Here is a 26,662-nt window from a genome sequence, read left to right as displayed (position 1 = left end):
CCCTCTAAAACAATTAAGAGTGTCAAGCCACAGCTACTGAAAAAAACCCCAACCAACCAACAACTAAAACAAAAAACCTAAGGCAGAATTTTTAGACTAATCAAAAATACCACCAAACTATTTCACATGCATATGTCCATGATGGAATATCCCAAGAAAATGGTAACAATAGGAAAACAAAAATAAAAACAGAAGCTATTAAATGTGCACAAAACAGGTTTTCACAAAAGAGGAGAAAATAGGTTTGCACAGGGATTCCAAGTTAAGCTATCTACTATCCCAAAGGAGAACTAGCTACTGTCTGTCATCGGTGCAGTACCAAGAGTTTATTAGTCTGCTGACATCTCCATCTAGAAAATACTGGTAAATTGTCTCAGGCTGAGAGGCAACTGCCAGTGAGAAGGACTTGCTGTGATGTAGTGGTGGCAAGCAGGATTTTTTAGACATCTCCACTTACTTTGTGATAAAATGCTTCCAAGATGGTGTCACTTCCCTCCCAGACGGCCCCACTTTTCTTAGCGCCTGATATGGAATCAGTGACTTCTGTGAATCAGAGCTAATCTCAGGATATGTCACATCTGTAGCAGGAGGAACAGCTGAGCAACACTTGTCCAGGCATAATTGAGCCTCAAGATTGCAGAGCAGTGTGTGATTAATTGGCTGAAGAATTCCTGATAAAGGGCAAGAGGATAATGACCTGCCTGGGTCAATGGGAGGTGCTTTGCTTATCTGGAAGAATAACAGGCATTAAGAGAAATGCTCCTGATCAAGGTCACCGAGAATGGTGACAGATTCTGTGTGAGTGTGAATTTGAGGCATTTCAAAATCACATTCCACAGATGTGCACAGGGGAAGTGTGCTTAGGAAGAGTATTTTAATGCCTTTTATGGTTCTGGTTCCACAATCATTATTCCCAAAAGTACTGCCAAGAGCCTACTCTTGAAAAGATTCACCGATCAGCTTTGCAAGTGCTTCCATGTCAACTTGGAAACGGTAAGCCTAAACAAAGAGGATTCTCACTTGATTTTCATGTGGATATTCCAGCTTGTTCCAAGGTCCTCTTGGAAGCAAGCAGGCAATGTTCCCACATTGGAAAAGGGAAAAGAGCCACATGGAACAACTTCTCTGAACAACAGCTGTGGTGGCACACACGTGACTCTCGGTTTAGGAACTACTTTGGCTCTCTAGGCCTGTTCAGTTAAGCTGAAAAGAGCAGGTATCACTTCAAATCCCCACTCGTGCCTTCCCAGCAGCCACAACATCCTTGGTACGCTCTCAGGGAAGGGAAGGCTTGGACATTTCTAAGGACAGACGTGTAGAACAAGTGCTGAGTGTAGGTCCCTCACAGTCGTGTGCTTCAGCCCACCAGGATGTTTTATGCAGAACAACTACATCTTGTCCAGCAAGTTTGCAGCAAAAAGCTGCTGTAAACATCAGCTGAGTAAGTTCAGGTAACAAATCAATGCCAAACACTCATTTAAAATAATAAAGGCAGCATGAAACAAAAGATACCTTTTTATGACACAGCAGCAGCCTGTTCTGCCATGCAGGAGTCCCTGTGTCTTATGGAAAGGGCATCTTCTGGGACACATCGCCCTCAACAACCTGAGAAAATTTGGCTGTCCAGATGGAATTACACGGGGTTCACACTTGGCTGATCTAGCCAGATCTCCTCAACAATTTGTTTCCTCAAATAACTCTCCCTCTTCCCTGGGTTGATAAGATTTTCACCTCCATCAAACAGCCGAAATTTTTTTTTCTCTTAAACTCTAAATATGCATGAAAGAGATTCTATGGGAGCTGAGCTCTTTGACCTCCATGACTGCACTCCAGCTGCCTCTGGTCTAATGATGTTTTTTTCATCTGCCACACAGATTTTCATACACTGAGGTTACTGCTCAATTACATGTTGCTTGTGGAAAATTGAGAGGATGGCAGTTTATTGGAAATAAGTGTGAGGTACAGTCCTACAGGGAGGGAAGTCACTCTTTGAAGCTTCAGTTGGCACTGGTTTATATAGGCCACACAAGAGAAGGTGTGGTGGGTCACCAGCTGACAGATGCTCAGAAGAAATCAAGTCATACTGGTTTTGGCACAAATACAAATGGGCAAAGCATCAACTAGAACAGGATTTTTAGCCTTAATGGAAAGTTTTCCACTTCAAACGACCACAACAAGTAGGAAAAAGATCTTAAAAGTATTTCAGGACCAAAATAATCAGACCATGAACAGCAACAGCGTAGAGTCTGCCCTACATCATTTTCACACCTTTTCTATGCCCTCTCTGGGCAAAAGTGCCCATTCCAATGAGTGAATTGTACACTGCTCATGGTATGAGCCAGGCACATGGGAGTTCCCAGTTCCACACAGTTATCCCATCCCTTTCCAGGCCCATCTGCAGCATGCGTCTTCTGAGCCAACTGGAAATGCCCAAGTTGCCATGAGCAACCCATAGCCTCACCACAAGAAAAAAACCAGAATTCAAAGTGGGCAGCCCCTGAACAACAGCACAAGCACTGCCCATCTCCAGAGAGAAAGGATTTGGCTACTTCCCGTTTTGCTCAAAGAAGATTTATGGCTGATCATCATACAATAAGTGCTGGGTAAGGATTATTAATCTTTCCAAACCCACTTCACATTAGTGACTAATTCAAACTTATTTGGTGCATAAATCACACGGTACTAAAGCATTATGTTTTCCCTTCTCTTTGGCTGTAATTCTGAATCCTTGAGGGGGTTCTTTTACAAACCCCTAAGCTATTTATGTGGCTCCAAACGTGCTGAGCTGAACTCTAATTTATAATCTCACTTCTTGCTCACGCAGCACTTTCCCTCTCCCCAGCACCTGGCTTTCAAGTGTCCCACTTTGTAGCACCCAGCCCTCCGAGGAGTTCTCAATAATAGAGCTCAAATCCAGCTCTACAAGCAGCTCCCCTTAGTGTTACAGAGCACTTCAGAGCCCTCACATCCTACTGAACACAGAGATGAGATTAACTAAGGGAGTTCGCAGGGTGGGACACATAGGGAAAAGCTCAGCAACATTTCTGAGCTTCGTCCTCATGCAAAGAGCTTGGTTGTATTAAAAATGCACATCAGGTTATACAGGGCATTTTTCTCCATGCTCTGGGGACTCAGGTGTCCTCTAAAATGTGATGTTCTGAATTGGTCTTGCCCTCCTTCTCCCTTAGACATGGCTGTTCCCTTCTACAGTGAAACAATCACACAAGGAGAATGTTGCTCCCTGCATGTGTAAAACAGGAGTGTCATGTTCTCAGAATAAAGCTTTTGCATGAAGCCATGCAGATTGCTATTTTAATTCAGATCAACCTATGCCTAAACCGTACTGCCATGGGAGTGATTGTTCTTTCAGCAGCAGCCAACTGTCACCCTCACAAACTCATAAAAACACATGTGATTTGGCTCCCTGTTAGCAGGCTGGCATTTATCATAAATACACAACAAGCTCTTCAGTTTCCTCTAGATCAGTGCTTGGGGTTTTTACCTCTGAGAGTACTGTTACAATTCACCACTGATCTACACATAGGCTACAGTCATTGATTAATTCACCCTACAACCCTTATTCAAGGATTTTATATCACAGAAAATTATTCCACAGGCTCTATCTACTATTGAAAAATCTGTACACTTGATTTTCTTTTATGGTATTTGGCATGCCTTTGGTTCTGTCTGAGCTTTGCTAGTAGATCAAAAGGACACAAATATAAAATATCTTCTCTGTACACTACAGTCTTTCCAAGTTGTCCTAGACAAATCTAAGTGAGTTAAAATACATCCACAAAAGCAACTCCTGGGTGTAACACAGGTGAAAAAACCAGAATTACAGCTATTTTCAGCAATTTCCATTCAGGCACCGGCATCTACAGTTCTCATTTGTCTATAGTAAAGAGACAAAACCTACCCGGCATTTGAGAATTGGGAAGCCACCTGCTCTGGGACAAGGGACATGTTGGTCTTCCAAACACTTAGAATGAGGAGCATTCAGGAAATACCTGGCTTTAGAGGCTCACTCTTCTGTGGCATTTTTCGTCTGTGAATAAGTGTCTCCCAAAGCAAATCAATGTAATCATTCCTACTTTACTTGTCCAAGTTCATCTAACATAGAATGAATGTTAATGCTCTGAAAGATCATTTGCTCTCACACAAGCCATGCTCTCTCCCCTAAAGAGAGTAATGTTATCTCCAGAAAGATGTAAATTTGGGATTCACAGTATGAATCTAAAACTAAGTTTCTAAGATACCCAAAAATAAAGTAAGAGCAATTATAAATGTAAATTAAATAAGTTGCAACTTATCTGGACTGGCTTTTAAGGCATCTGCCTTGAGATTTGCAGTGCAGAAATAACATTGCTCTGACATCACAAGTATGTACTTCTGTGCATTGAGAAAATCCTGCTGTTTATTTGGAACTTTTGAAGTCTAGTATCAATATAGCTTCTTAGTCCCCAGAGTGTCCTCAAGGTCTGAGATGTGTATTTTTAACTTCCATGCTTATGGACATTCCATTCAGGCTGTTTGGCTGTTCTCCCCATTGGGGCTCCATCAGCCATCGCTCTGATTTCGGCACCACGGCACTTATTTGCTTTACCCTTTCCTAAAGGCCTGTGTGAAGAGGTGTGGCCTGCTCTGGCAGTGAGTGCACCCTCACAAGAACTGCGTTAACTTAGGAGCAGAAGCTCTTTGAGGGCACGTTTCTATCAATGCAATCAGCACAAACCAAGGAAATGCTCAGTTAAGGCAGTGCTGCTGCTCGGGGTGGTTGTACCCACCGTGTTTTACGTCCCTCGCTGGCCGCACGCTGTAGCACCCACAGGCTCCCACTGATCCCCTTCCCCCTCGCCTCCAGGATTCAGCCATGCTCAGGGCTCATCCTGAAGCACAGCCACCACTGTGGGGGCAGTGGAAGTGGCACAAGGGAAAAAGCCCATGGGGGGACAGCACGAAGCAGTAGCTCAGTGTCAGCTGAACGTTAGCATCCACACATTGCATCCCTTTCGGAGTCGTGATCCCACAGAGCTCCGAGTACACAGAGGCTGTTTGATTCCACTCTGAACAATTTTAGCTGTGCTCAAACAACAGACTCACTTAAAAGCTTCAAGAATTCCTTAAAAAAACCCTTTGCATCTGTGACATTTTTGCTGTATTTTTCAAATCATGTTACCAAAAAAAGGAAATAAAAAATTATTCAAGGAGTTTGTTGGTTGGAAAAGCCAGTAATTTTTAGTCTGAATTCAGAATATTTTAGAAAGCTTGTTATAGAACAGGGTGATGCAGGAAGAGGACAGAAGGCTCTTCATTCCTGATTTATACTAATGTTGGATTTCCAGGGTGCCATTAGGGAACTGCAGATTGTGCCTGTCAAAGAAAACATGACCACTTACTTTAATAAGGCAAAGAAGACTCAGGACTTGCAGGGCCTGGCATTTTATGCCACCATCAGAACCAGAAATGCAGCCAGGAAACAGCAGTCCTCGAGATGGCACTGCTCAAGTATGGAAAAGTAGCGGACACAAGTAGGATCTGGTCTTGGGAGGGGTGGCAAAATAAGAATAGACACAATTTGGATTTCAGTACTGTCCAAGTCATTGCACATTGTCCTTACAGAGCAAAATGGAAAGGAGAAAAGCAAGCTGGACACACCAAACTAGTTGGCAGGAGCACAGGAATTCTATTTTTTTAGCTGCCATAAAGACCTACTGAAACAAGAGCTTCCCAAATCTCTGCAGGGTATGTCTGTGACTTTTCCATCATCAGTAGCCTGCTGCTTAGGGAAGCAGAGCATTAGGCGTTCTTTAAAGGAGCCTTAAAAGCCCCTCTGTTCACTTTCAACTATTCATCACAGTCATTTGAAGTCCTCTTTTGCACCCCTCCTTCTTCTTACTCACATCTGGTGCTGCATTTTACTGTGCTGCAACCATAAATAATGAAGGAATGATATGAAGATCCTGGATGCTCTGTTCCAGTGTCCTCATGGCCAACCTTCCAATAAGTCCTTACATTTTCACTACAATAAACACATAAGAGAAGGGGTGGAGGGACAATGTTCCTCATTCTAGAATGCAGCTTTTAAATAGCACTTTATTAGCAGGGTCAGCAAGCACATAGGCTGAAAAATAAATAGCATATTTGAAAAAGAGGATTTTCTCCTTCAGTGAGTACATTTGCATTGAAAACTCCAGACAGAATAGACAAGAATTAGCAAAAGCATTTCAGGAAGGGATGATCTCTATCAATAGTTGGGTCTCCTGGCAAAATCTGGCACATGCATCTCCTACATGCCAGAGGCTGAAGTGGGAGAAGGCTGCTTTTAATTGTCTTTGCTGCAGATATACGACGTGACAGAATGTTATCCCAACACACAACTTGTTAGGAGGTTACACGGACTATAGCAGATCTTTGCACTTGGTGAGCATTTCTGTAGCTGTGTGACAATCTCTCTCTGTGCAAGCATATCATATTCCATGACTGATTTGTCATGGAAATGGAGTGAAAACTGCAACCAGTTTTGTAATTTTTCCAAATAACAATTGGAATTACCCTGACAGCACTAGGCCTCTTATCTTCCATTTCCATCTTCACCAGAAGCTCTTTACTGCTGGTGTACAAGTTTCTCTTGAAAAGCCTTTTTAAGTGGAGACTTGAAGAAATGGGGTTTGGTCAGTGATTGTTAAATGGTTCTTTAAATGGTGGATAATGGAATATGGCACTTCCAGTACAGGCAAACTGTGCCAAGTATGAGCACTTCAAACTCTAAAACAGAGCTGTGAAAACTGTGCTGAGCTCCTTTCAAAACTCTCATTCCCATACACTTATGGTGAAGAAATCTCTGGAGAATAAATACCTTAGGGCCTATCTTCTCTGTAAAGCTCTTTTTGGTTTATCTCTATAATACACTCATTCTGGGTATTTTTTGAAGATGCCTTTGAGTCCAATTGTCTTGAAGAAAAGTACCACTGTAGTATTTATGCACTTGTGAGAACTGACCACAGGAGAAAAGTTCCAGTTCTATGATCCACAACCTCATATGAACCAGGTCTGGCACACAACTTTAAAGAAATTAATCTCGAGAGCTTGTCATCACCTCCAGAGTTCCTAGGGAAATAATGAGAACTCTTTTGAACTGTCTTAGTGGACATTAGGACCTTACCTTTTTTTGACTGCCCATCCTAATTTCTCAGCCGTGTTTTACTAAATACTCATTATAAAAAATTAATTGCATCCACATACAGCAAATTGCCTGTGCACTTGGACAGCACATGGAATACATGAGACTCCAGAAAAAGGCAGAAGCAATGTAAGGTAGAGTAAAGCACTTGGAGTGACTCCTGGCAGCGAGGCACTCAGAGGCTAAACAGGACTGCAGTGAAAGAAATCCCTGCTGAAGGGTTCATTTATTTACACTCCCATTAGAGGAGCCTACAAAGACATACATCAACAGAAACAAACCACTTTAGTACATCCATTGACCGATCATCCATCAGTGAACACGATCTGTGCCAGCATGTTTTAGGAGTGACAAGATATTATTATTGTAGTGCCAGAGGAGGAGGGGGGCAGGGGAAGGAACAAAAGGGAGCGCTGATCCTTGCCTTAACAATGAGCCCCTATTCTCTTGCACTGCACCTGAGCTCCAAGGCTTCAAACCCAACGACCTTTTTCCATTGGCCACTAACAGCTCCTCAGTGGTTTGCCTCACAACTCCCCTGTTTCCTTTAAAAGAGCCTTCTCCTCATGGCATCTCTGACTGCTGTATCACCTCTGGTAAATAAATGACATCACCTCGCTCATCAGCCCCATGCAGCTTTACTCCTTCCCACTGTTTGCACTCACTGTTTATTTTTTTAAGCACCTAACCCTCTATTAATCCTCCAGACAGCACAAAGGATCCATTTGCCAGAGACAGTGATTAGAGCTGTGAGCACTGAGGCTTCCTGGGAAACACCTGTTTCCCTCAAATAACCTGAGGGAAAAAACTTAGCAAACAGGACAAACTGCTCGCAGAAATGGAGAGAAATGGGAGCAAAGTCCTGGTGTGATGAGAGCTACCAAACTCTGGATGGTGGACATCTTGCCTTCTTCAGTCACCAGTGCAGAAACACACTCAGCATCTGCAGTACCAAACTCATGTGCCTGTGACACCTGGTTGCTCCTGCTCAACTGTGCCTCCCCTCTTCAAATCTTAAGAGTGCAGAAATGTGTAAACTTCTTAATGGAGTTATTTTTTGCAGTTATTTCCTTTATTACTTTTTTCCTTTGCCCAAAATTTATACTTTAAAAGACCAACAGCATCTTAAAATTGGAAATATTTCAACCAGCTCCATTTCTGAAACATCATCAGTACCAAAATTGGACCTTACCGTTGTTCCAGGTTTTGTGGGATTTTTCTTCCAACAGCCCCAAACATCAGTCCCAGTTTTGAAAAATGGGCATTTTAAGAGAGTATGAACAAGGATTTGAACTTTCATAATCGTTTTGGTGTATCATATAGAGGTAACAGGCAGCCTTTGGGCACACAAACTCATATAGAAAGGGTCAGTAACTGGATGGCTGTTGGATTTAGCTCCTTTGAAAACAAAGATAAGTGACAACATACAAACAATACCAAGTGGCATAGCGTGGCTCTGAGTCCTTCTCTGTTTTATGAAATGAGAGAAAATTATGTACCAAACAGGTTGTATAAGCACCACAGCCAATAACTAAAGCTGGAAGAAGGCCAGGCTACATTAATAGCTGCTGTTTGATCTCATTCAAGACCCCTGACCACCCAGTCCCCGATGAAGTCCATGGAAAGGCTCCTACCCATCCCAAGAGGTGCTGTATTGAACCCAACAGTGCTCGCAAACAACAGCACACAGAACAAGGAGCAGAGCTGGTGCTACAGCAGCTTAGCTCATCACCACACTGGAAAGCAGCCTGTGGTGATACTCCCCATAACCATAGTTCGAGGCAGATTAGCATTTCCTCTTTCCAGGGGAATCTGTCCTCATGAGTACTTTTAAGCCTCTGAAATTAATGGGATTATTCAAGGAATAATGCACCACAAAACTTGAATATTTATGGTAAATCTACCACAGTGATTTCTAATGTAATGTGATCCAAGAATTCTGAATAAAAAATTGAGAACTCAAAGAGAGATTTTCAACTGATATAAATCAGCTGTTCCCCCTTTCAAAGCTATGGAGCTGCAGCAATTTGCAACTAACAAAACCACAGCTAACCATTTTCAAAATTAAAATAATTTTTGCAGTATTTACAGCTAATAGCAGACCCTTGCTTATATTTTCTTATTGTAAAATAATAGTTCATTTCTTGTAAAATAACAGGTCGTTTCTGAGCCACAAAGTGCAGGGGTTTTTAACTTACCACCAAAATTAGGCATTGCAAGACACTATTTAGATTCCCATTGGTTTCTTATAAGTTGCACTGCTTATACATTAGTAACTTCTTTAAGAAGGCCCCAGAGGAAATGAAGAATGTATTAGGCAAGAAAGTGTATACACAGGAATAATATAAAACACACGTTTTCTTCTTTTCTAAACCCCTGTTGGAACTGATGCTGTTAACACCACATAGAAACAAACGCATATATGTGTGTGTGTAATATATATGTAGATATACAGTTTTATCTATCCATAGGTATTGTTCTATAACAGTCACCCTTTCATGGGGCTCATCAGTCGCAGGTTTTACTCACCTGATGGGCAATTTGCCATCGGGCCCTCCCATCTGTCAGCACACCTTATCTGCCTTTCTTCAGATCCATACTTATAAGCAAGGAAAGGTTGGATATCTGTCTCCTCCTAAACACAATAAAATTAAAGCTGTAATTAGCAGCCTGCCCTGGACACCAGGTTACATTCCATGCCACATGTAGAGCCTGGGCAGGAGGGGCAGGTCCCCTGGGACAATGTAGGAGCCCAAAGGAGAAAGTTAGCCCTGATGTGTGCAAACAAATGAGAGCTGAGCTTGTCCTTCCTTCAAGAAGCTGAATTACAGACAGGAGCTCGTGCTTGCATGGCAATGAGATTCCCACTAGACACTCTGGGTGGAAGAAATTAGGTTTCAGGAAAAAGAACTCACAGCGAGTATCTGACTATTGATGCCTGTTTAAGTAAAAATTATTAATAGAAATAAACCAAAGAAAATATTATTACCTTTTTGAAAGAGAGAATTTCAATAATTTGCAAAAAAATGCAGGAATTCGTTAGAAGTTCTTCAGATATTGTTAGTTCAGTGCTTAGGCTGCACTCAGGTGAGCTCTGGGGTGGGGCTGCTGGAGCCGGCCGTGCCCGGCGGGAGCAGCCCCTGCCTCCCCTCACAGCTTCGGGCAGCCCCCTTCTCTCGTCACAGCCTCAAAGTAGCCCCTTCCTCTCCTCACAGGCTCAGGGAGGAGCCCCCAGGCTCTCCTCACAGTCTTCAGAGAGCGCCCTCCTCACAGCCTCAGGGAGCGCCTTCTCCCCTCACATCCCGGGCAGTCCCTTCCTCCCCTCACAGCCTCAGGGAGCTCCCTCGTCTCCTCAAAGCCCGCGCAGCCCCCTCCTCTCCTCACAGCCTCAGGGACGATCCCACTCCTCTCTTCACAACCTGGGCAGCCCCCTCCTCTCCTCACAGCCTCAGGGACGATCCCACTCCTCTCTTCACAACCTGGGCAGCCCCCTCCTCTCCTCACAGCCTCAGGGAGGAGCCCCCCATCTCTCCTCACAGCTTCGGAGAACCCCCTCCTCTCCTCACAGGGAGACCGATGCCCAGACACCCAGAGCCGGACAGGGAACAGCAGCGCTGCTGTTCCAAAACAACGAGAAATCCTCCACAAATGGGTCCTGAAGATTTTCATGGAGCAGGGCTGACAACCCACCGCGTTCCATGTTAGTGACAACCTGCACCTTGGCGCCCTCCCTTCCTTCACAGGCCCCAACCGGGTACTCTGAGGTGACTCCTGACACCCGGCAGCACAGGAAGCACAACATCTTATACTTCCAGCAGAAATTTGGGTTCAGTGATGCCACTTCCCAGCCAAAAGGGATCTTCCATCTAAATTAACCAAACACAAGTGAGCAGCTATGTCAAATGAATTAGCAACACGCACATAACCCCATCACATGTATTCTTGGAGTATCTGCACCTCAGCTGACGGATTTGTCATTAACACAAACGTACTTTAGCCCTGCTTATAGTTGAAACCTCGCTTCTGGCCAGCCACGTGTCTGGGAGAGCCAGAACTACTTTTTCCATGTTCACAAGCATCTCTGCCAGTCCTTGGTGTCACCACCTGATTAGATCTCTGGCACCGCAGGCTCTGCTTTGGCACAGAGAAGAGATTGTCTCACCACGCCTGCCTCGAAACGTGGACTTGAGGTTGAAGGCAGAAGAGGAAGAACAGCAGATGTTCCACGTATCAAACTGACTTTTCTGCAGATCAGTTGGTTTTCCCTTAGTAGAAAGGCATGATTACCTAGTTAGAGCAATCAAGAACACAAAGTACTTGAAGCTACTATTCCTTCCAAACCTTGCCTATGTATTTGAGCAGCAAATGTGAAATAAAAAACCAGACACGAGTCCCTGGTTCCACCAATCCCTCCTTGAGCTGACAGAGCTGCTGAGCTAGACAGAGAATGTGTGAACATGACACGAGTCCACACCTTGGGTAAACCAGGGCAGATGCTTGGGAGGCAAAAAAACCATCCCAGTACCCTTTTTAATAGTTTTCTCTGAAACGGCTGTAGTGTTTTAATGTAAGAAAAATTATGTATTCTACCCTGTGCTCAGCCTCAGAAACTGCTGAAGCATTTCTGCTGATCATTTCCAAGGGAACTCAGCCTGCAGCAGCCCTGAGTGTGGATGATTTCAGCACGCATGGTAAAAGTTTAACAGCATTAGAGGCTGCCACAATGGAAATTGTTGGGCATTGCTGGTTTCACTTATAATAATGAAACTTGGTTGAAAGCTACGAGCAGTTTGATGCAGTAGTTTTTACATAATAAAGACTGTTTTTTGTGAAACCAAATTGTTTTACAGCTCAATATTTTAACTTTCCAAGTTAATCTTGATTCATATGTTTTACTCTCACCATATCACTGTATTTCATTGTTTCAGCTCATACATACATTACATGAAAACAAATGTTAATACATACCATGTGTGCAGACTGTTACACCCCAGTGAGCATTACACCGTTACACTTTACGATATGATAATAGAAAATCACTGCTATCAAACGTCATATTTTCAAATTTCAGAATCAAAATGTTTTGACAATTCCAAAGTAAAACTTCTCAGAATATTCCCTACACAGCGAGTGCCCAACTCACTCTGACCTCAGTGAGTGCCTGATCTCCCGTTGGGGTGTGCAAACTCATTTTGAAACTTCAAACTTTGTTTTAATAGAGAAAGTTCTACCTTCCAACCAATTTTATCAATAACATGTAACACCTAAACAATGACTTCGAGACCCCAAAGTGCTTGAGTAAATACGTCAGTGTCTGTGAAAATGGGGTATCTGCTCAATGAGAAAAAATTGGGGTTTCTTCCTCTTACTTCCAAAATTGTGAGGTTTTTGTTTATTTTTCTTTAATACTGGACAGCTCTGGGCAGAAAAAAAAAAGATTTCTTTTGCAATGCTGCCATTGGGCAGTTTGCACCTGTGTTCCTGTCATTCCTGTGGATTTTTTGCAGATCTTAGGTTATTGAAGCTTTGCAACCTATGTAAGTTGTTCATATATAAGGTCAGAGCAATCATAGAAGTAAACTGGAAATATTTTAATGTTCTGTTGTTAAACACTAGCAGATCCCTCCCCATATATCTGTGGCCTTCCCCAAGATTCTCATCACTGACTCTATCCCAATCTCCATCATCCAAGAAGTAAGATTCACAGAACACAAACCATGACCACGAAACAGACCCAGACCTTGTTATGAGACATGCAGGGTTCAGCTGAAAATCAAACATCCTCAGAGGAACAGCCAGAAACCTGGTTTTGGGAAACAGATCTGGAGGTCATATTGGCATGGAGGGAGACTGAGGCCGCTGCTGGAGCTGACTGAGAGTGCCTTGGGGCAGAAATTCTCCTGACTCTTGTCATTCAGTTCCAATGAGTTCTTAGTTCTTCTCTACATTTACTCCTTTAATATTTTACAGACTTCTCCCTCGTGTAAGTATTCTCTGGGCATTGTGTGCCGGTTTTTTACAGCAGGTTATTCCATACACAGCTCCATGCAGTGCCTGCTGGTAACATTCACTGCTGCTGCCAACAGTTCATGAACCAAGCCACTATCTGCATATTCTCCTTTGAGCTACTAACAAGGTCCTCCAGTGCTCATTCTTCTGTTACTGCCACCCAGACCATTCCTTTTAGACTTTAAAACAAAATTAATAATCAGGGAGAAAATAAAAGCCATGTGGGACTGTTGTGCTGCTGGCATGTGTCATCCTAAATCCACTGCAGTCAGTGGGACAGATTTTGACATCCTGTAAATGGTCACAACAGTGCCAACAAAATCAAAGCTCTTCTCCAGGGTCCAACCTACCAGCACTCTACTTCCCTGCTCAATATCCTTTTTTTTTTATCTAATATCAAGAACTTGAGTTCATCAAGTCCTCGGGGCTGGCAGCTGTGGTTATTAACATGAGACTGTGATCACCTTGGAACAAAATTCTATCTGCATTTGTACTCACTTCCCTGGAGGTGCAGCTCCTCTCTCCTGCTAATTTTTAGCTGGCCAAGAATTGTTTATTCTCAGCTGCATCTGCTCCAACAACAGAGACAGAGATCTGCAGCTCTCTTGGACACCTGTGTCAGATGGTTTCTCCCTTCCAGGCCAATAGTTCAATACTCAAACCTCCATTTCCAACATGATTGCTACATATGCCCTTGTTTGTGTTTATGGCTTTTCCATGGGCAGACCTGTTGTCCACTTCTGCTGGAGAACAGTTTATATCAATGACTCCCTATGTATTGGGGTGGTAGGTGATGTCTTAACTTGCCATAAACTGCTGTTTCAGAAGGCTTAATAAACTCGACTAAACAACAGCCTAAAAAGGAAGCTAAGAGATTTAACGGGCTGGTATTTCTACCCCCTTCTGCTTTCTAAGAAAGACAAAATAAAAACCAAACAAGCAGTGGCCCAAACTGGAGTGCACACACAGCCCTCCGCATTAACTCAGTGTTTGTCTGTCTTACCTATGAACCAACATGGTATTAATTTAGCTTCTTATTAATCTCGTGCATTTCTTTCAACTGCTATTTTTAAAATAGAAACTTCATGTTGAACATTTTAATAGCATTAAGTTTCAAAGGCAACAAGCTGCTGTACTGATTTTTTTTCCAAAAACTTTATTGCCAGATGTAAGTATGTGTGATTATTGATATTCTTTGTTTTCCCGCAGGTTTCTCTTTTCCTTATTAAACAGCATATCTGTAGTTAAGCAGCTCCATGAAAGGCTAGTGAGGTCCATGAGAAATCACTGGTCACCAGCCCACAAATTCATCTCATCTAACTTCAGGCACTTTGCTAAACTGCTTAAATTAGGAGTTTCCCTATCCTGAACTCCCTTTACACTCAGTAGAAATGACTGAAGACTTTAGGTACTTACATCCCATCTAAGATTCTGAATTGCTTTTGGGAAGTAACTATTTTTTCTTCACTGATTATTGAGGGCTCCCAGGCCCACAGAGGAATTAGGTCTCCAACTTGAACAATTATCTAAGAGTCTAATGCAAACTGGGATGAATTCAGACTCAGGGTCCTCAGCAGGACCAGCAAACAGGCAGAAAACCTGCCAGGATCACATTTTTGGTTTAGGCCACATATATAATTTTAAATAAAGTTAATGACTGTTCTGCAGCTGCAGTAGACAGCCTCGTCTAACTGCTTGTTTCAATGGTCTTTGGGTGAGAACAAAAGCCAAATACAGTCAACAGAAATACAACTGAAGTTGGTGGGTTTTGGTGCACATCAGGTTTGTGTTCAGCTCTGCTCAGCCTTCTCCCTCCCTCACAAACGAAACCTCAGGAAACCATGACACAGAAGGCACTGCTTTCATAAAGAACAGGACTGACTTCCTCACAGGCAGAGACAAGTCTGCTAAGAAAAATTGGTATTATCTCAGGTGGGAAAATACGGGAATGTAAAAACAGCAGGGAATTCCCATCCAACATTTTTGCAGTCTGGGGCAATGGCACAGGACAGAGCTGACCCTGGGGAACTAAAGGAAATCTTCACTGACAGATGTTGGTTAACTGGGTGATCAGTGATCACACTGGTTATAACATTTTATTAGCAGTTGAAGAGATTCCTTCCCACTCACATCTGATAGTTCCCGTCTCTTCAAAGAGGCTGCAGCTACAGAAACAGTGGATTCAACATCCAGCACAGCTTCTTCCACCACCAGTAACTCTGCTCCAAGGTTCTGGCCCTTCCCCCATCACCTCCAGCAACTCATTCCCACCACCCTGCCAGGCGTTTCCATTCCTTCCCTTGTGCTAAATGTCAAATCAGCTGTTTATGTAGCTGTGCTCTGAAGGAGCAGAAATTTCCAGTGGGGAGATGGGAGCAATAACCTTGGTTTCTATCACTGTTTTCAAAGAGTTGCCAGAGGTCCTAAAAAAGCAAAACAAACATCCCTAATCTCCAGCCCTACAGCTTCCCTAACACACAACTGGGACAGGTAAAGGGAGCATGTTCTTTGTAGTGTATAGGAAAAATACACCTAATGGGACTGATCCAAAGCCTGCTGGAAATCAGTAAGTGGACTCCCATTGACTTCAGTCAGCCTTGGATCTGCTTGACAAAGCCAGCCAGCTGCAAAAGCTGCTAGAATCAAAGGAAAATATTCTCCAAAGGAATGGTGGCCTTGTGGTTGAGGTACTGGTGTGGTTCCAAGAGACTTGGATTCAGTCTTCAGCTCTACCATTCCTGACCCTGTGCAAATCATTTCACTTCTCCACACATCAGCTTCCCTTTCGTAAGATGAGGTAGGCATCCTAACAAGCTCAAGTGTGGAGAAATCCAGGGATGACTGAAACAGGAGACAAATGCCCAGAGACACCAGCACCATGTCAGCAGGTGGAACTCTTCCTCTGCCCCTCGGTGGGCCTGATAAGGTCTGTTACCCCCACGACAGGGTACACAGTGACTGTCCCACCAGTATCCTCATGTACTCCCAGCTCTCTGAGTGCACCTGGAAGCTGTGCCCACAGCTTGTGCCGACATAACCTCACCGAGCTGGCTGGAGGCCAGGATGTGTGGCCAACGCTCAGCATAGGCTGGGCAGGCCTTGGCACCACACGCTGAGCTCCAAGTTCCCGTGTCCGTATCCACAGTGATGCCAAGAGGCTTCATGTAAAGACTGTTTGAGCAGGTTTACAGGAGCTGCAGCGCACAGCAGACACAGCTGCATGACTCTGATCCAGCTAAGCACGTGAGCATTTACCTGACTGGACTGTGGGAACAGACCCATCGAAGTCAACGTAGCTGTAGGAACCCCGAGTGCCGAGAATATTTCTCTGCCTGTTTTTAAGGGTTCTTGCCCCCCCTGAACAACACTGTTTTAGCTTCAAACCTTGGAAAAAATTACCAACAGTCAGACAAGAACTAGAAAATACAGTGGTGTGAATTAGGTGATAGACTACTATGTAAGATTGTCACAGGGTGAAAAATTTAGAGGTTTTGGGCTTCTCTTTGTCGTACATAGATAAGAGTAAAAAATATCAAAATGGAGGATTGTTGTTGTTCTCTAAACCTTCTTCTCCTTCTTCTACTACTCCATATTCTGCAGCAAAAGTAGTTTGGAATGATTGGATAGAAAATTCCGCAGTTCCTAGTCGTGTTACTGAAAAATTGGTAGGAAAGTGAAAATAATGTACGTTTTTAGTAACTATTGGTTAAAATATCTTTAAAAGGCCGTGTAAATCTTGATAAAGAGTCAGAAGATGCTCTCACTCCTACTTTTCTTCCTTCTGTGCTGTACCTGGGTCACGCTAGTGGCTCTGTTCCTCTGATAAGACTTAATAAACAACTATCTGGAAGCATTGAAACTCAAGGAAAAGTCTCAGTTTATCTTTGAAACTCCTTGCAAGGACTTTCAGCAAATTCTCTCCCATCAGGAGGGACTTGATTTAAGGCACGGTAAAGTGTCAGTAGCACACAGAGAATCACATTCCTGGACTGGAGGCTTGGGAGAGGTAAGCTGTGCTTTCATGGAGTTTCAAGGAAGCCTGACAGTCTTAACATTATTTACACACTTGTGCAGAATATCCTCCTACCAACAGCTGGGGCTTCTGGCAGCCAAATGCAAACCATCTATTGTAATACTATTCTTCTCTTGTAGGAAACAAACTCTTCCAAACAGAAGAAATTATTTAAAAAATAACCCAAGCAAAGGCAAAAATTAAGCCCCAGAAATTAAATACTGAAATAATTTTTACAGCATAGAAAGATCAAACTGCAAACAAGCTGCAAAAGCCATTACTAATTTAACATTCCATTTTTCCTTTTTTTCCAAAGTGTGATTCTTTTCTTCAAGCCAAGCATACTTTGCTGGGACCAAACCTTCACATTAGATTTCCTGTGCTGTGGATTTGATGAGATAAAGCAGTTTCTTAGGATCAACACTTCATTAAATAAGACCGTTCATAAATATTCTCAGCAGCAATTAACATCTTGGAGTAAGGAACCCATTTGGGGCTGCATTCCTCACTCAGATACAACCTCCCCTCTAACACCAGGACTGCAGGAGAGGGTCCTACCTTTGAAGGACAGAGAGAAGCCATCCTGGTTCTCACCATTCCCTCCACATCAGCTATTTCGGTTCTTCTGAGCAGGAAAAAGGAGCCAAAGGTTGGACAAAGATGCTTCCTCTCTGTTCTCAAGCCTCATGAAGAATGGACCATCCAGTGGTTTTCCAGCTATCTCCCAAGACTCTGGGGAACCAGGATAATTTACAGCATTTCTTCTCAGCAGAGTGAACAGAATTGCTGGTATCACCCAGGACCTGGGGTACCTGGATTTTTGCAGTGCCAGCAGTTTATGAAAAATTTATTGCCACTCCTGGGAGGTGGAGGAGGTAGAAATTGTAGATTGAAAAGCTGGAATGGAAAAGGGTTTTTTCACACCCCCTCACCCCATGTAAGGCTCTGCCTGGGAGTCAAGCAGTGCATTGACTGGTAGGGTTTTAGTACTAAGTCCCAGAGTCAGGGTGGTCCCTGATGAACAAAGATAAAAATCAGAAACTCAAGATGCATTAGAGAGGGTTACTTTGGGGTTTTTTCTGCAGATATTAAACAAATGCATCCCATTAAGATGCATTATAATTCTCTGTATTTTGACAAGAATACACAGGCACCATTTTGAAATAGTAACAATAAAAGACAATGTGCAATATTCTTGAAAAAACCCCAGCTTTAGTCCTACTCTTGTTGAAATGAGCATTCTCATCTTGTTTGAGTAACCCGATACTACAATGCACTAAAAAGCACAATATGCTAGAACAGAAAATGAACAACATATCAGGATGCAGCAATTTGTGTCGAGTCAGTGTCAATTTACCCATTAAACTACTTCTGAATACTTTATGGAGCTCGAACCTTATAAACAAATCTATGAATAATCATAAAAGTGCAATTCTTAATGGTATTTCCACCTTTGAAAAGACCCTCCATTTTTGTGGGGAAAATCTTCTCCTTGCCATTCAGAAAGAGCTAAATAAATGTGAGTATAAGAACTGATTATAAAAAGCCTACTGAACTGGAGTAACAATAATGCCTCAGTCTTGAAAACATAGAAAGTAAATGCAATTTTACATTAAAGATCTGAAAACAAACTCAAGGCTAATATTTTCAGGGGAAAAAAAACTTTGATCTCTTTTTCTTTCCAGGGGGGAGCCAATATCAACATGAGTGATTTTGTACTATATTCAGGAGTCTTTATGTGGCTTAATAATGTTAAAGTTATTCCACTGCTTTTTCAAACTTTTCTGGAATCAGCTCCTTGGTGAAACAGGGCCCTATTGAAGACTCTTGAATTTGCATAGCATGTGCAAGACATTTAGATTTATATTCCATGTTAGGCTTGTGTGTTTAGAGTTTACTCAGGCACATGCAATTCATTGGCTGTATTGTTATCTTCACAATGAACAAGCACACTCACTTCATCTGCAAGAAATACAGTTTTAAATGGAGAAAATTAAATTTCCATGAGAAAACGTGTTCCATGAAAATTTACATCAATAAAGGCTTAGCTCAAACACACTAAGGTCGAAATACTTTGATCTGAGCCTACCTGGGTACCGTGTGACTTATGTAGCAAAACTATAAAATCATTTGGAAATTATTATTTTGAAAGTGCTGCTGTAATGACAATTATTCACATTACAGTTCTCTCTAAAAGTCTTTGGTGTTCATGATCCTGTTGTGTTCTGTGATGAATTTGCCCACAGAAACCGACAGATTCTGCCTTGAAGAGGTGTTGATGCTGAGCACAAAAAGCCATCTACAGAAATACATAGGAAGTGTTTGGTTTGGTATCTGTGAGACACCATAGCTCATGTCACATTTGCTGTCACCACCAAAGCGTGCTGGGGTGGTCTCCAAAGTGTGACTAACATTGGTGTTACCTTATGTTTAACATGGGTGTTACCTTATGTGGCTTCCAGTGCCCATACTAAGTAAGAATTCTGGGACAGGCCAGCACAATCAGGTGACAGAAGGGTTTGGCTGTGATGGCTGACAGTGAAAAGTAGAGGCAAAGTTGCTGCTGTCACCGTGTAGGTCAGAGGGATGCCTGGCAGGAAAGAGATCCATGTGAGCTAAGAAAAACTTTGACTCAAGTAAAGTAGCATCTACAGTGAATCAGTCTGGGCAAAAAAAGGAGAAGGTGAGTCACTAGAAAAGCTGGCCAAGGGGGGCTGTGAGGACAAAGAAATCCATCAGCAATGGAGGTTTGCAAAGTCAGAAGTGGTTTTATGTGCAGATAGCAGACAGCTGGATCTACATCTCAGCAGATCTCATCTACTTCTTCTAGTCCCAGTTTCCTTCCCAAATCCCTGATCCTGCGCCATTACATTGAATGAAAGATCTGCCAACAGGATCAGCCCAACTACTGCAGACCACATGTGCTTTCTGCAGGGCAAGAGAAAGGAATTCATGGATCATAAAGAACTGACTACTGTGTGCTTTTCATTTTCATTTCTTTCATTAAGAACTTAGTATTTGTTTTCTTACTGCTTCATTAAACCATAAAACTTTCCTTCAGGCCATCAGTCTTTTCTCCTCAGAGGTGGCTAATTTGGCTGTGGAGCTGATGGTCCAGAGGAGAATAAAATGCATCTCTTCAGGAGATACAAGAGATGTGCATTGCAGAGTGTTTTGAAACTGCTTCTGTCTTTACTGAGGAACTGTATCCATCAAGTCAGGTTAGAAAACTAGATCAAAATGGGCATATATAGATTTATATTAAAAAGAGAGAGAGAGAGAGAGAGAGAGATAGGGAGATGGATAGATAGATAGATAGATAGATAGATAGATAGATAGATAGATAGATATTACTGCAGGCCTAAGCCCTATGGTATAGGGTACATCACCACGTCCCGCAGCTGTAGGGAGGAGGAGGCGAGAAGATCCAGCAGGCAGGAATTGTGCAGCAAGATTGATTTATTTAATTATTTTACAAACTCTTTTATAGACTTTTTTCTTCATAGTCTAATTGGACAAAGGATCAGCCACCCCTTGGGGGTGATTGGCTAAAATCCTAAAACATCCATTGTCAAAATATTTTTCTACTGTACTATAAACAAGACTTTCCAAGGTTGCAGGTGTTTGGTTGTTTACATGACTCTGCTACCTCTTCTGTGAGAGAGAAAAGTCTCTCACGGACTTAGAAAATGGCAAGAAAATCCTCGCTAGCAGCATTTTTGTATCTACAGATATAGATATAACATCTGAATTTAAAGCAAGGGCAATGCAAGAGTTCTGAACTACTGCCACTTTGAATCCAAGCAAAACTTGCTTAGAAGGAGCAATCAGGGATTTTAATACCATAAGTATTTCAGATGTTCAGCTCCCAGGGAGCAATCAAGCCGCAGCTTTGCCTTCAAACCCACAATCTCTCAACATTTATATAAAAAACAGTATTAAAGACCAGGGAGGGCTCCCTGCTCCTTTATTTCATGCAAAATCACTCCAGGTCTGTTATGTGCACATCAGTCACCTGCACCAAGCTGAGCAGTTCTTCTGAGAACACAAGACTTGGTGATTATTTCCAACTACCCAAAATAACCCATCACATTTGAGGGAAGAGGCTGCCCCAACATTATCTGCAGGTGACATCACTCTGCAGGTTACAAAAATTAAAAATTAAATCCAACAATTATACTAAAATAAACCAAAATGTCTGGTTTGCCTTGGCTTAGAGACAGAGGTCAACAGTAAGGTGTAATTACGGACACCTAATAAGGAACATACAAAATATCAGCATCAATCCCACGTCACAAAATGGTGACTGTCTCAGCTATGACTAACAGCTGACTTTAAATCATGCTTTGAAGCATCCCTCTGGTCTTTGAATAGAATGCAGATGACAATACTAAAATACATTCTATTTTCCTCCAGATCACTAATGAAGAAATCATACCCATCTAGACACCCTGACCTATGGCTTGCTGCTATTGATCCAAAAGGAGATGCTGTCGTGCAAAAATTCTGTTTTTCCACTAGACCTGTTATTTTTTGTGATTTGTGCTGCCCTAAACTTCTGCAAATACAGTTTCAGTAACTGTAGCAAAAAAAAGTTCAAAGATTTTTTACAGAAAGAGATGGATTGGGGATGAGGAGAGGAAAAGAACTGTGAACAGCAAAGAAGGAAGAGAAAAATCATACAGTGGTACTCGGAAGGCTGAGAGATATTTCAAGAAAATAACTAGAAAGACTAGGAGAAATGCATCTAAAATAAAATAACCAGGAACACAGGGAGTTGGTTGATGGGTATCATCTCTGTTGGACGGAGTCCTGAGGAGGCCACCAAGATGATTCATGGGATGGAGCCCCTCTCTGATGAGGAAAGGCTGAGAGAAATGGGGTTGTTCAGACTGGAGAAGAAAAGGCTTTGGGTCACCTAATTGTGGCCTTCCAGTTCCTGAAGGGAGCCTACAGGAAAGGTGGAGAGGGACTATTTACAAGGGCCTGAAGTGACAGGACAATGGGGAATGGCTTCAAACCGAAAGGGACTAGGGTTAGATTGGATATTAGGAAGAAATTCTTTAATGTGAGGATGGTGAGGCTCTGGCACAGGTTGCCCAGAGAAGCTGTGGCTGCCCCATCCCTGGAAGTTTCCAAGCCCAGGCTGGATGGAGCTCTGAGCAACCTGGGATAGTGGAAGGTGTCCCTGCCCACAGCAATAGAGTTGGAACTAGATGATCTTTAGGGTCCCTTCCAACCCAAACCATTTTGTGCTTCTATGATAGGAAAATGCAGCAAAATCCTATCTGTATAGAATCAGTGTGAATTTTCCATCAGTTCATTTGGGTTGGGATTCCTGCTTTCAAAAGCAACAATTCCAAAATAAACTTAATGTTAATGAGAAGTAAATAAGAGCACGCAGCAAGGCAACCTGAACTGCTGATGAACTGAAAGGCATGACCATAAAGGGTGGGTTCATTGCTGAAGTCCCAAAAGCAGCATTGCTTGGAGCCCTTACAGCAGGAACATGTCGAGGACAAAGCTGCTGGTGGTGTTGGGATTCTCAGTGAAGACAACCTGACCCAGTTTCAAATGTGCACAACACGAGCCGTAACGCCCCATGCAGCAGAAGGCACTGCTGCAAAAGCTTTGTGTGCAGCACCCAGCCAGTCCAGCCGCACGCTGTGAGATTCAGGGACAGATGATAGCTGGTAACATTAGCTTATATCTATACAAGTAAACGAAGTGTGCCTGGGAACATTCCTGGGCATGGAGGCCAGCTGGCAGGGAACGGCAGGAGTCTCCGCCAGTAAACACCCTTGCCCTTCAAAACAGGGAGGCCGGATGCAAACAGCCCCTGGGGACAGCCCTGGGAACAGGGCTGCTGCCAGACGCTGCTCCAGAACGACCCGGGGCAGCGCTGGGCGGCGCAGCCAAAACCTCGCCAGGGACTGTTCCAGCAGTTCACCGGCACGGGCAGTCACGCTCCCGGCCCAGGAACAGTCCTGCACACTCTTTCATCTATTAACAGAGGAACAGCGAGCTCCTCCCTTCTTCCCTTCTTCCCTCCCTTCTTCCCTCCCTCCCTTCTTCCCTCCCTTCCTCCCTCCCTTCCTTCCTCCCTCCCTCCCTTCCTTCCTTCCTTCCTTCCTTCCTTCCTCTTCCTTCCTTCCTTCCTTCCTTCCTTCCTTCCTTCCGAATTCCTTCCAAATTCCTTCCTTCCTTCCTTCCTTCCTTCTTCCTTCCTTCCTTCCTCCTTCCTTCCTTCCTTCCTTCCTTCCTTCCTTCCTTCCTTCCTTCCTTCCTTCCTTCCTTCCTTCCTTCCTTCCTTCCTTCCCTCTCTCCCTCCCTCCCTCCCTCCCTTCCTTCCTTCCTTCCTTCCTTCCTTCCTTCCTTCCTTCCTTCCTTCCTCCCTCCCTTCCTTCCTCCCTTCCTCCCTTCCTCCCTTCCTCCCTTCCTCCCTTCCTCCCTTCCTCCCTTCCTTCCTTCCTTCCTTCCTTCCTTCCTTCCTTCCTTCCTTCCTTCCTTCCTTCTGTCATTCCCCCCCCCATGCCTAGGACAAGCATTTCTCATGCATAGAACACATGCAAGCAGCCATTCTCACTGACCCACCCCTTCTCCCATCCCAAACCATCTCCCCTCCTGTTCCCACATGCAAAAGGTCTATGGGATGGGCTGGTAAAGCAGTGGGAATAGTCCAGTTGGAACTGCTGGTGGCTTGCCTGCTTGCTGGTTCACTGAGTGAAGGGCAAACCCCCATCATGAGTCAGGAGTGGTTATGCAGAAGGATAAGAGCATGGAATGCTTCCAAACCTGTCCCGCCTCCTGTGCACACAGGGACCTCACTGCGCAGGGATCCCTCATGATTTTTTAAAGTCATTTAAGTAGTACTAACGTCAGGAGTGCTCCAAAACACAGCCTACCTCGTGCTCCTGGAGCTACAGATGGGCTGCTCCAGCAGCCTCACCACCTCAGCAGTTCTTTACAAGACTAAGAAATGGTCCACAAAGCACATCTTGAGGCTCTGGCTGCAGACAGAATGCCTGGTTTTCTAACAGCCCTTATCTTCATGCTCATAACCAGTGACACTCAAATCAATTTGACTGGAAATATATTTTGATTAATAAAAAGAAAAATAATCCATTCTTTTGTCTGATTCACTAGAGAAGATATTCATATTGGCTTCTACAGCAAGAACTTGGGTAATAATCCTATAGAAACCTCTGTGTGTGCACATGTGTGTTTATACAAAACCCTCATCAGTTTAAACTGTATTTTCTGTTAAGAAGTTCATTTACCTTCTAATAAATCCTAATTAGACCATAAGCCCAAGTCTAGTGAGAATAAATGTGTATGGACAAGTATATCGCGCACTGGGAATTCACAAGGCTCCTACTTCCAGCTGGGATCTGTTGCTACATGTTGCATGTGTAGGTGAAGAATGCAAGCAGTGCCTGACCTTTCCCTGGTTTGCTGCAACACTTAACAGGTTGCTAGAATTCCCTACCAGGAAGCTTTTGGGGATGGGACAGGAACCCAAGCTGCCATGTGCCAGTGACTCACAGATGAAAACTATCCATTTCAGAGTTGTTCTTGGTGCCTGGAATTTGAAGGAGTCTGCTCCCTTGCTGCAAGTCTTTGGACAATTCATGCTGGGGATTCCTGCCCACCCACAGCCACAAAGGCAGCCGCTTTGTTTTGCACCGGTTCCCCACAGAGCTGCAGGGAAGTGTGGTCACTTCCCTGAGAGAATAATCTCAGCTTCCTCCACTCCAGAGATGACTGACACAGGCCTGAGTTTGGGGTGTTGGGCATTCACCTATTTGTGACAGACTGGCTAAGATGACCCTTGTTCTGTGCAAGGGTGGCAGGCTCAGGGGACAGGTGGCCTCCCTAAAGCCTTGCTGCCCTCTCAAGGATAGAGGAACCTGGCAGCCCGAAATGGTGCCTGTGGTCAAAGCAATGTTTTGATGTGCTGTCCCCGAGGAAAAGCTTCCCTGAGAGCAGCTGGGATTCCCCTGGCCCTGGAGGAACGTACCTGTTGTATGCCCCAAGCCCGGGGCAGGTGCTACCACTGCGGTTTGGTAACCTGAGAACCTCCATGGATGTGCTGCTGTGAAATACCACACATGGTGCAAGAGAGGGGAGGGCTGAATCCCATCTTTCTGAGTCATTCAGGTCTGTATCCTGATTTAGCAAGGAGAAATTGGAAGTTCTTGATTTTTATCTTTTCACTATCTAATTTTGTGAAGATTTCTCACAGTTTATGACAGGCAACATTGCTTTGGAGTACATCTGAAAACAGACCCTATTTTAAAAAGAACCTTAGGCTTTAGGGACTACTGCAGCCCAAAGCCATCCTTGAGACCAGCCTAAGCTTCCATTGACATCAGCAGATACTGTGGAGTGATACAAGAGGATGCAGGAAAATAAAGCGTTGAGATCTACCCTAAACCCAACCCATGAACAGGATGCCTGTCAATGTTTAGAGCTTTATGTGCAGATATTATGCCTTATCCAAAAGCAGTCCAGGACTACTCTGTGACATGAACTGCTGTGTAGTAGTAAAGAGATTCCCTTTGAAAGCTCAAGCACGATCCAAACTGAAGCACAGATGCAGATTCCCACCTTGGCAGAGCCCGTGGACAAGCTCCACCTGTCCATCCAGGCATGCGGAACAGATCACAGCACTTGCATGGCCAAAATGCAGAGTGGAATTTCTGGACTCTAGAACTGTAGCTCGGCCATAGCCCTGGAGGTGCAGGAATCCACTCCCTGACTCCCTGGTGATTGCACAGAAGGGAGAGGGGGCTGAGGGCCTTGCACAGAGCCCCAGTGGGATTCAGATGAGCTGCCATTCCCATCGGTCTGCATGACCAATTGGCCAGCAGCTGCCATGGGGACACTGTTACGGGACAATCCCCTAAGTCCCACAGACAAGCAAGGGGATAACTGTGGGGCTCAGACAGAAGCTGGCAGAGAGCAAAGATACCATGACCCTTGACTGTCAGGCTGGCACATAAAAAAAAGCCAAGAAAGCAGACTACAGGTAAACTTGAACATGTCAGGCTGGAAAAGGTGGCAATTCCAAGTAGGTCAGGTCCTGCTGTCTCAGGACGACAATGTCCATCAGAGGAGCAAGGGCAGTAATACCAACCAGCATATGTCAGTCACCCTAGAGACTCCCAAATCATGCTGATGCTCTTAAAAGACTTTACCTCCAGTAAATGGCAGCACAGTGTGTAAAGGACTCCTATACCGTGGGAAGACAGAGCTTTCCACAGAACAGCCCCCAGGCTTTGATAACATTGTACCTTGTTTCCACATCTGTCAAGAACCGGACCTCTTTGGGTTAAAATATTCCCAGGACACAACTTGGAGTCAAACTTGGAGCCTCATACTTCCTGTGCTATTCAGGTTCTTTCACAGTGGTCCCATGGACTTCTATAATTCCCAAGGGGATCACTCAGTCGCCA

At 43.8% G+C, this 26,662-nt stretch overlaps 1 protein-coding gene across 1 annotated transcript in view; it reads right to left on the bottom strand.

Moving 5' to 3' along the window:
* The window catches only part of BMP2 (bone morphogenetic protein 2), a 203,322-nt gene extending 193,592 nt beyond the window's left edge, over positions 1–9,730 (bottom strand). The window contains exon 1 of the mRNA XM_039568833.1: positions 9,713–9,730. The gene's annotated coding sequence lies outside the window, so the exon portion shown is untranslated. The remainder of the gene's footprint in view (positions 1–9,712) is intronic.
* Between the last annotated feature and the right edge of the window lie 16,932 nt (positions 9,731–26,662).

Source organism: Corvus cornix, chromosome 3 (genome assembly GCF_000738735.6).
Source record: "Corvus cornix cornix isolate S_Up_H32 chromosome 3, ASM73873v5, whole genome shotgun sequence".
Classification (NCBI taxonomy): Eukaryota; Metazoa; Chordata; class Aves; order Passeriformes; family Corvidae; genus Corvus; species Corvus cornix.
The sequence above is the reverse complement of the archived record's forward strand: the minus strand, read 5'-3'. Positions and strand labels throughout refer to the sequence as shown.